Raw genomic sequence first — 6,638 nt, forward strand, 5'->3', positions numbered from 1 at the left:
TCAGTTCCACCCTGTCCATCCTGAGTGAACCATTGGGTCGTAGATCAGGAGTTGGGATTCCAGGGCTGGGACTAAGGAGTGAGCAGGGGACGGTTGGAGAGGGGGCGGAGGGCTCCGGGAAGGTCCCAGAGTAGCGGAAGAGGGTGGGGGTGGGGGCTGGTTTGGCAGGTTTCGGACAGGGGTGAGGAACAGTGCGAGTGGTGAGGTGCTGGGGCACATAGTGGCCAGTTGAAGGGGAAAGGTGTGGGAACAGGGGCAGGGGGTGGGTGGGGCTAGGAGGTAGGTAACAGACATTGGGGTGCAGGAATTGTGGATGGGGTGGGGTCAGTAGGTGGCAGCATCAGTGGGGGGAGGGGGAAGGGGATAGTTAGCAGGGTGCTGGAATTGGGGATGGGGGTGAGCTCAGGAGCCAGGAGTGGGAGCGGAGGGAAGCTCAATTGGCATAAGAATTTTCAATGATAATCGAGAGAGAAGGAGAATTCGGAAATAACTTGACCTCTGACCCAGGGCCATCGAAGACAAATATTCACAGGCCAAGACTGAGTGCAGCCCACGGGTTGGGAGGGGTCACTCAGCCTTCCTGTCTCTCCTCCTCGGTCTTGTCCATGCTCAGGTGGCCCTGGAGAGGGAGCATGCGGTGCCCATCGGTACACTCGAGTCCTCCTGCAACCGATGGGTGCCGCAGGGAAAGGAAAGTCTTATCGACACGAGTAATAATATTGTGATTTACATTATGAGTTTATTTTAGTTTAATAGGTGATGATGTTTAATTATATTAGTGGTGCCGCCTCAGTTTGAGGGGCACTTGTGCAGCTGCCTCTCTGTTGGTGGAACTGGGCAATCTAGCATCACTTCTATTGATTTATTAAAATAAACCAAGACTTGACCAATTCTCTACATGCAATCAGCTATTGGACCTCAACAGTTCACTACAGACTGCATCAGGCTGCAGGGCAGTTATCCTGTTTAGATCTGAATCCAATCTCACTCCGAACAAGTCTCCAATCGTTTTAGGGTCTTGCAGCAAAAGGATTTTAAAAGAGCCCATGTACAGCTTTAAAACTAACAACAACCTGCACTTATGTAGTGCCTTTAACATCGTGAGATGACCCAAGGTGCTTCACAGGAAAGTTATCAAACACAATTTGACACTGAGTCACAAGTGGAGATATTAGAACAGGTGATCAAAAACATGTCAAATAGATAGGTCTTAAAGAGCGTCTTACAGGAGGACAAAAGCAAAAAACAGCAGATGCTGGAAATTTGAAATAAAAATAGAAAATTTTGGAAATACTCAGCAGGTCAGGCAGCATCTTGGAGATAGAAACACAGTTAACGTTTCAGGTCGATGAACTTTCGTCAGAATGTAATGTCGATGACCTTGCATCAGCGTCTGAAAGGAGGAGAGAGGCAGAGAGGAGGAGAGGCTCAGGGAGGATATCCCAGAGCTGAGGGCAAAGGCAGCTGAAGGCACAGCCAGCAATGGTGGAGCAATCGAAATCAGGGAGACGCAAGAGTCCACAATTGGAGGAGCGCAGAGATCTCGGAGCGTTGCAGGGTTGGAGGAGCCAAGGCAGGGGCGGAGTCGGGCAGTGGTACAGAGATGGAAATAGACTTCTTTCAGTGAAACATTATCAAAGCTCTTAATAAAATATAGTTCTGTATTTATCTGAAGTTGGAAAGTTTGATTAAATTTACATAGTTTGAACAGAATGTATGTTCTTTAGGTGTCTGTATATGTTTCTTTCATTACATTCTGTTTCAGTAAACCTTCAGTACATCAAAAACAAAAGGAGAACTTGTCTTGTTCCCATAGACCCAGATAGTCTCCAGCCTGGAGCATCTCCCGATCACTGACCCAGTCTGTGTGAAAAACTTTCTGGAAACAACCAATTAGTAAGATTGTTGGATAGTCTATTGGTTTAGTTGAACCACACCTGCTCCAATTGTTTTCAGGTGACGGCAGGCTGTGTGTATAAAAGGGGATCAGGGGACTCCCCACAGAGCACAGTTGAGCTGTAGTAGTTTGTGTTATGGGGCAACTAGTGAAGGGTTTGGGTGGAGTTGTTTGTCGCTCTGATACTAGGCTGCGGTTTAGAAACTGGGACTTCCCATGGAGCATTGAGAAGGCCGCTCGTGTCCCTCCTGGCCCAGCTTTTGGTTCTGGTTTCAGTAAGTCTGAGGGGCGAAGTGTGTCTCCACTGCAGACTGTGATGGTACAGTGTGGAGAGCAGAACCTGCTGGTCAGTGTACAGATGGATTTATTTGGAACCAGGCACCTGATTAAAGCAGCTGATCTGACCCTGGGGTCAACAGGTTGTCGGCCTACTGGGGTCTACTCTCAGAACCACACTGTCCTATTTCACTATGGGCTCCATGAATGTGACAGCACAGTAAAGGTAATGTGATTCTTGATCTAAAACCTTCTGCAAACAATGGGCCACTGGGAGGAGGAACATGGGCATAGACTAGTTGGGCTGAATGGACTGTTTGTGCTGAACATTCAATGAAATATTTGGACCTGTAACAATATGATTTTAATGTAAGCTTTCATTTTCATTGGACTTCATGATCAGAATATTTTAGTGAGGCCTGTTTAAATGAGATACTCATGGAGGTTTCTTTCCCTGATTCAATGTTTTATTGATTGAATCTAAACTGGTCATCTGGACTGAAGTACATGGTTACTAGACTGTCTTGAGCAATGTAACAGTGGAGGGTGAGATGAAGGATTGTGGCTACATGGGTGACTTTTTTTGGTGTACATTTGGTGGTTTAGTTTTGATTTCTGAGATTGAACTCTAACTGTATCCCAACTGATATATTTCACAATTGTAGAAAATCATGGGAACTGATTTCTAACTATTCAAGGATTCTTTTATGCAAAAATGCTTTGCAGCATGAGGCATTTTTCATCAAATTGAGCTGCCCCTAGAGTAAAGGCAGAACATGCTTATGGTGAAATTGTACTGAGGAAATGTAGACTGAAGACAATCCTTTTGAAGGAATTCTCAGGATTGTTGACATTTGGAATGTTATGTCTTGCATAGTCAGACTAGATACTGTGAGCTCAAAGTAAGATGTGACCATCGTCCTTTTATTACAGATCAGAGTGCCTCCACCCTGTGAGACCTCCTTTTTTTATATATACTGATGCTCCCAAGGCATAGTGGGATACCTTGGTACTCCAGGGGATCAGTCCTCTGGTGGTTTGACATGGTATTTACATGTTTACATGCATCACCATAAGTGACCATAAAGTACTGAGATCCAATGGAGCAGTTATCCCTGGTGCTGTCTTCCATCCCTAAACCCCTCTGCCTTTCTACCACTCCACCTGTTTATGGCACTTATTAAAAGTTTGCTCATGTGGCCAAGCCTTTGGTCAAATATCTTGTGTTGATTGGTGCCAAACTTTTTTTCTGAACCTCCCGTGAAGTGCCTTAATGTTTTACGATGTCAAGTGAGTTATATAAATGCTTGATTGAGGTTCCCTTCCCCCAGAGGCTGACAATATCTCTTCAAATGGATTTGGATAGGGCTGGGACTCTAATTAATAGAAGTATGAATTGCTGTGTGTTTCTCTAACCATTGCTCTCTTGTCCAAGAATAACTCCCTTGTTCTGACCCTGACCAGATCACATTTTCTCTCCCAGATGACGGACAACCTGCTGATTTACACCACCCACCTGTACTACAAGCCGAGCCGTATTGGAGGAGTCATTGTGAGAACCAGTGGAGCAGTTGTCCCGATTGTGTGCCATTATCCCAGGTAAGGTGGATGATTGACAGGCTCTCCTTTCCTCCAATGATGGTTGGGGGTGGTGGAGTTTGTGAATTGGAAGTAAAGCTGGCCGCCTTCCTTTCCACAGGAAGAGTATAGTGAGCAGCAATGCGATCAAGCCCACCTGGGTCCCCTTCTCCTCCACCGAGGCGGGAGAGGGACGTTTGTCCTTCTCCCTGCGTTTGATGACTGGTAAGTGATTGTCAATTGTCTACCATGCCTGTTTTACTCATTCATAGAAACATAGAAACATAGAAAATAGGTGCAGGAGCAGGCCATTCAGCCCTTCTAGCCTGCACCGCCATTCAATGAGTTCATGGCTGAACATGAAACTTCAGTACCCACTTCCAGCTTTCACGCCATACCCCTTGATCCCCTGAGTAGTAAGGACTTCATCTAACTCCCTTTTGAATATATTTAGTGAATTGGCCTCAACTACTTCCTGTGGTAGAGAATTCCACAGGTTCACTACTCTCTCCACGTGAAGAAGTTTCTCCTTATCTCGGTCCTAAATGGCTTGCCCCTTATCCTTAGACTGTGACCCTGGTTCTGGACTTTCCCAACATTGGGAACATTCTTCCTGCATCCAACCTGTCCAAACTGTCAGAATTTTAAACGTTTCTATGAGGTCCCCTCTCACTCTTCTGAACTCCAGTGAATACAAGCCTAGTTGATCCAGTCTTTCTTGATAGGTCAGTCCCACCATCCCGGGAATCAGTCTGGTGAATCTTCGCTGCACTCCCTCAATAGCAAGAATGTCCTTCCTCAGGTTAGGAGACCAAAACTGTACACAATACTCCAGGTGTGGCCTCACCAATGCCCTGTACAACTGTAGCAACACCTCCCTGCCCCTGTACTCAAATCCCCTCGCTATGAAGGCCAACATGCCATTTGCTTTCTTAACCGCCTGCTGTACCTGCATGCCAACCTTCAATGACCGATGTACCATGACACCCAGGTCTCGTTGCACCTTCCCTTTTCCTAATCTGTCACCATTCAAATAATAGTCTGTCTCTGTTTTTACCACCAAAATGGATAACCTCACATTTATCCACATTATACTTCATCTGCCACACATTTGCCCACTCACCTAACCTATCCAAGTCACTCTGTAGCCTCATAGCATCCTCCTCGCAGCTCACACTGCCACCCAACTTAGTGTCATCCGCAAATTTGGAGATACTACATTTAATCCCCTCGTCTAAATCATTAATGTACAATGTAAACAGCTGGGGCCCCAGCACAGAACCCTGCGGTACCCCACTAGTCACTGCCTGCCATTCCGAAAAGTACCCATTTACTCCTACTCTTTGCTTCCTGTCTGACAACCAGTTCTCAATCCACGTCCGCACACTACCCCCAATCCCATGTGCTTTAACTTTGCACATTAATCTCCTGTGTGGGACCTTGTCGAAAGCCTTCTGAATCAAGTGAGGAACCCAAAGCTTGTGTTCCTGCTCTCATTCCCTTTCCCTTTCCAGCTAACTGGAGTGCAGAGCGTACCTCCAATATCTACCACCTGGGTGACCTCATTCACATCGAGGCCTCTGTGATGACCGTGAACCACATGCCTCTGAAGCTCTATATTGACCGCTGTATAGCTACACTGAGCCCAGACCAGGACTCCACCCCCAGATACAACATTATTGACTTCAACGGGTAAGGTCTTTATCTTGGCTGCATAAGTCACACTCATAACGGAGGGAATCCATTCTTACTGATGCAGCTCTTTCCGACCCTCTTTCCAGTTGCCTGTTGGACAGCCGAGACGGAGACTCCTTTTCTTCCTTCGTGTCACCGTGAGATCACCTGGATAAGCATCAGTTCAAGCTGGATGCATTCTGCTTCTTTGAAGACGACAGGGACTTGGTAAGAGGAGACCAGATGTTGAGACGGTGAGCGTTTGACACTGAGTAACTCCTACATGTGTCTCCTGCAGATCTTCATCACTAACCACCTGAAAGTAGCTGCAGCAGATCAAAGGCCAGATTCAGTCAACAAAGCTTGTTCCTTCCAGAAGCTAGCCAACCGGTGAGTGAAATCTAACCAACAATGGTGATCCTCTTTGGTCAGAATGCATCCATATGCCAATTGTGTGCTTCCTTGTTTGATAAGATGGTCCCTGGTGACTGAATTGGACCTGTCCATGGTGGAAGGATTCAATGAGGTTTGTGCCTGTTGTGATGGGGGCAACTGCGGAGCCTCGAGATTGCGATCTGGAGGAAGACTTCACTCCAGGGGCAGGAGAGAGGTCCTATCTGAGCTGGGTATGTTGTGGTGGTATTTAGTGTGGGGGCTATTGTTCGATGTTTGTTTGTAACTGGATGGAATGAATTGTTGCAGAGTCGGAGCCTGTGTGGAAGGTTGAAGCCTCCCTTGGACCACTGATCTGAAAGACCTGGTTCATTCGATGGGAAGTGAAGCTGTCGAGTCTCGTGAGGAGACTCCGAGTTCTTCTCCATGTGAGTGTTGAGTTTGAGAACCCAATTCCAGTCTAGTGACTCCTGACTCAATGGCTTCTCATTCTCTGCAGGTGAGGTGCTTCTGGTTGTGACGTTGGCAGTTGGGGCCCTGATCTCAGCCACTCTGGTGGCCGCCTTCCTCTTCAGGAAACACATCTAAATCCTTTCTCTCATTTGGGCTTGTCCATCATTTGTCAAAAAATGTAGTAATAAAATTGAAATGTGACTTGCTTGAATTAGTTTTTGGTCTTGGTGTTTTGAACTTCAGTTGTTTCCAAGGCCCTTCTCATGTGTTTAAATTCCACATTTCCCTTGTAATGGTTTTTAAAAAAAAACTAAATTCCTCGTGCAGCTGCTTGTGCGATCATGATACTGGTCACGGCACCCATCCC

The 6,638-nt window shown here is 46.5% G+C and overlaps 1 pseudogene; it reads left to right on the forward strand.

Annotated features, from left to right (window-relative positions):
* The first annotated feature begins 2,213 nt into the window (after positions 1-2,213).
* On the forward strand, positions 2,214-6,406 carry LOC139276816 (zona pellucida sperm-binding protein 3-like; annotated as a pseudogene).
* Positions 6,407-6,638: the final 232 nt, after the last annotated feature.

Source organism: Pristiophorus japonicus, chromosome 12 (genome assembly GCF_044704955.1).
Source record: "Pristiophorus japonicus isolate sPriJap1 chromosome 12, sPriJap1.hap1, whole genome shotgun sequence".
NCBI lineage: Eukaryota > Metazoa > Chordata > Chondrichthyes > Pristiophoridae > Pristiophorus > Pristiophorus japonicus.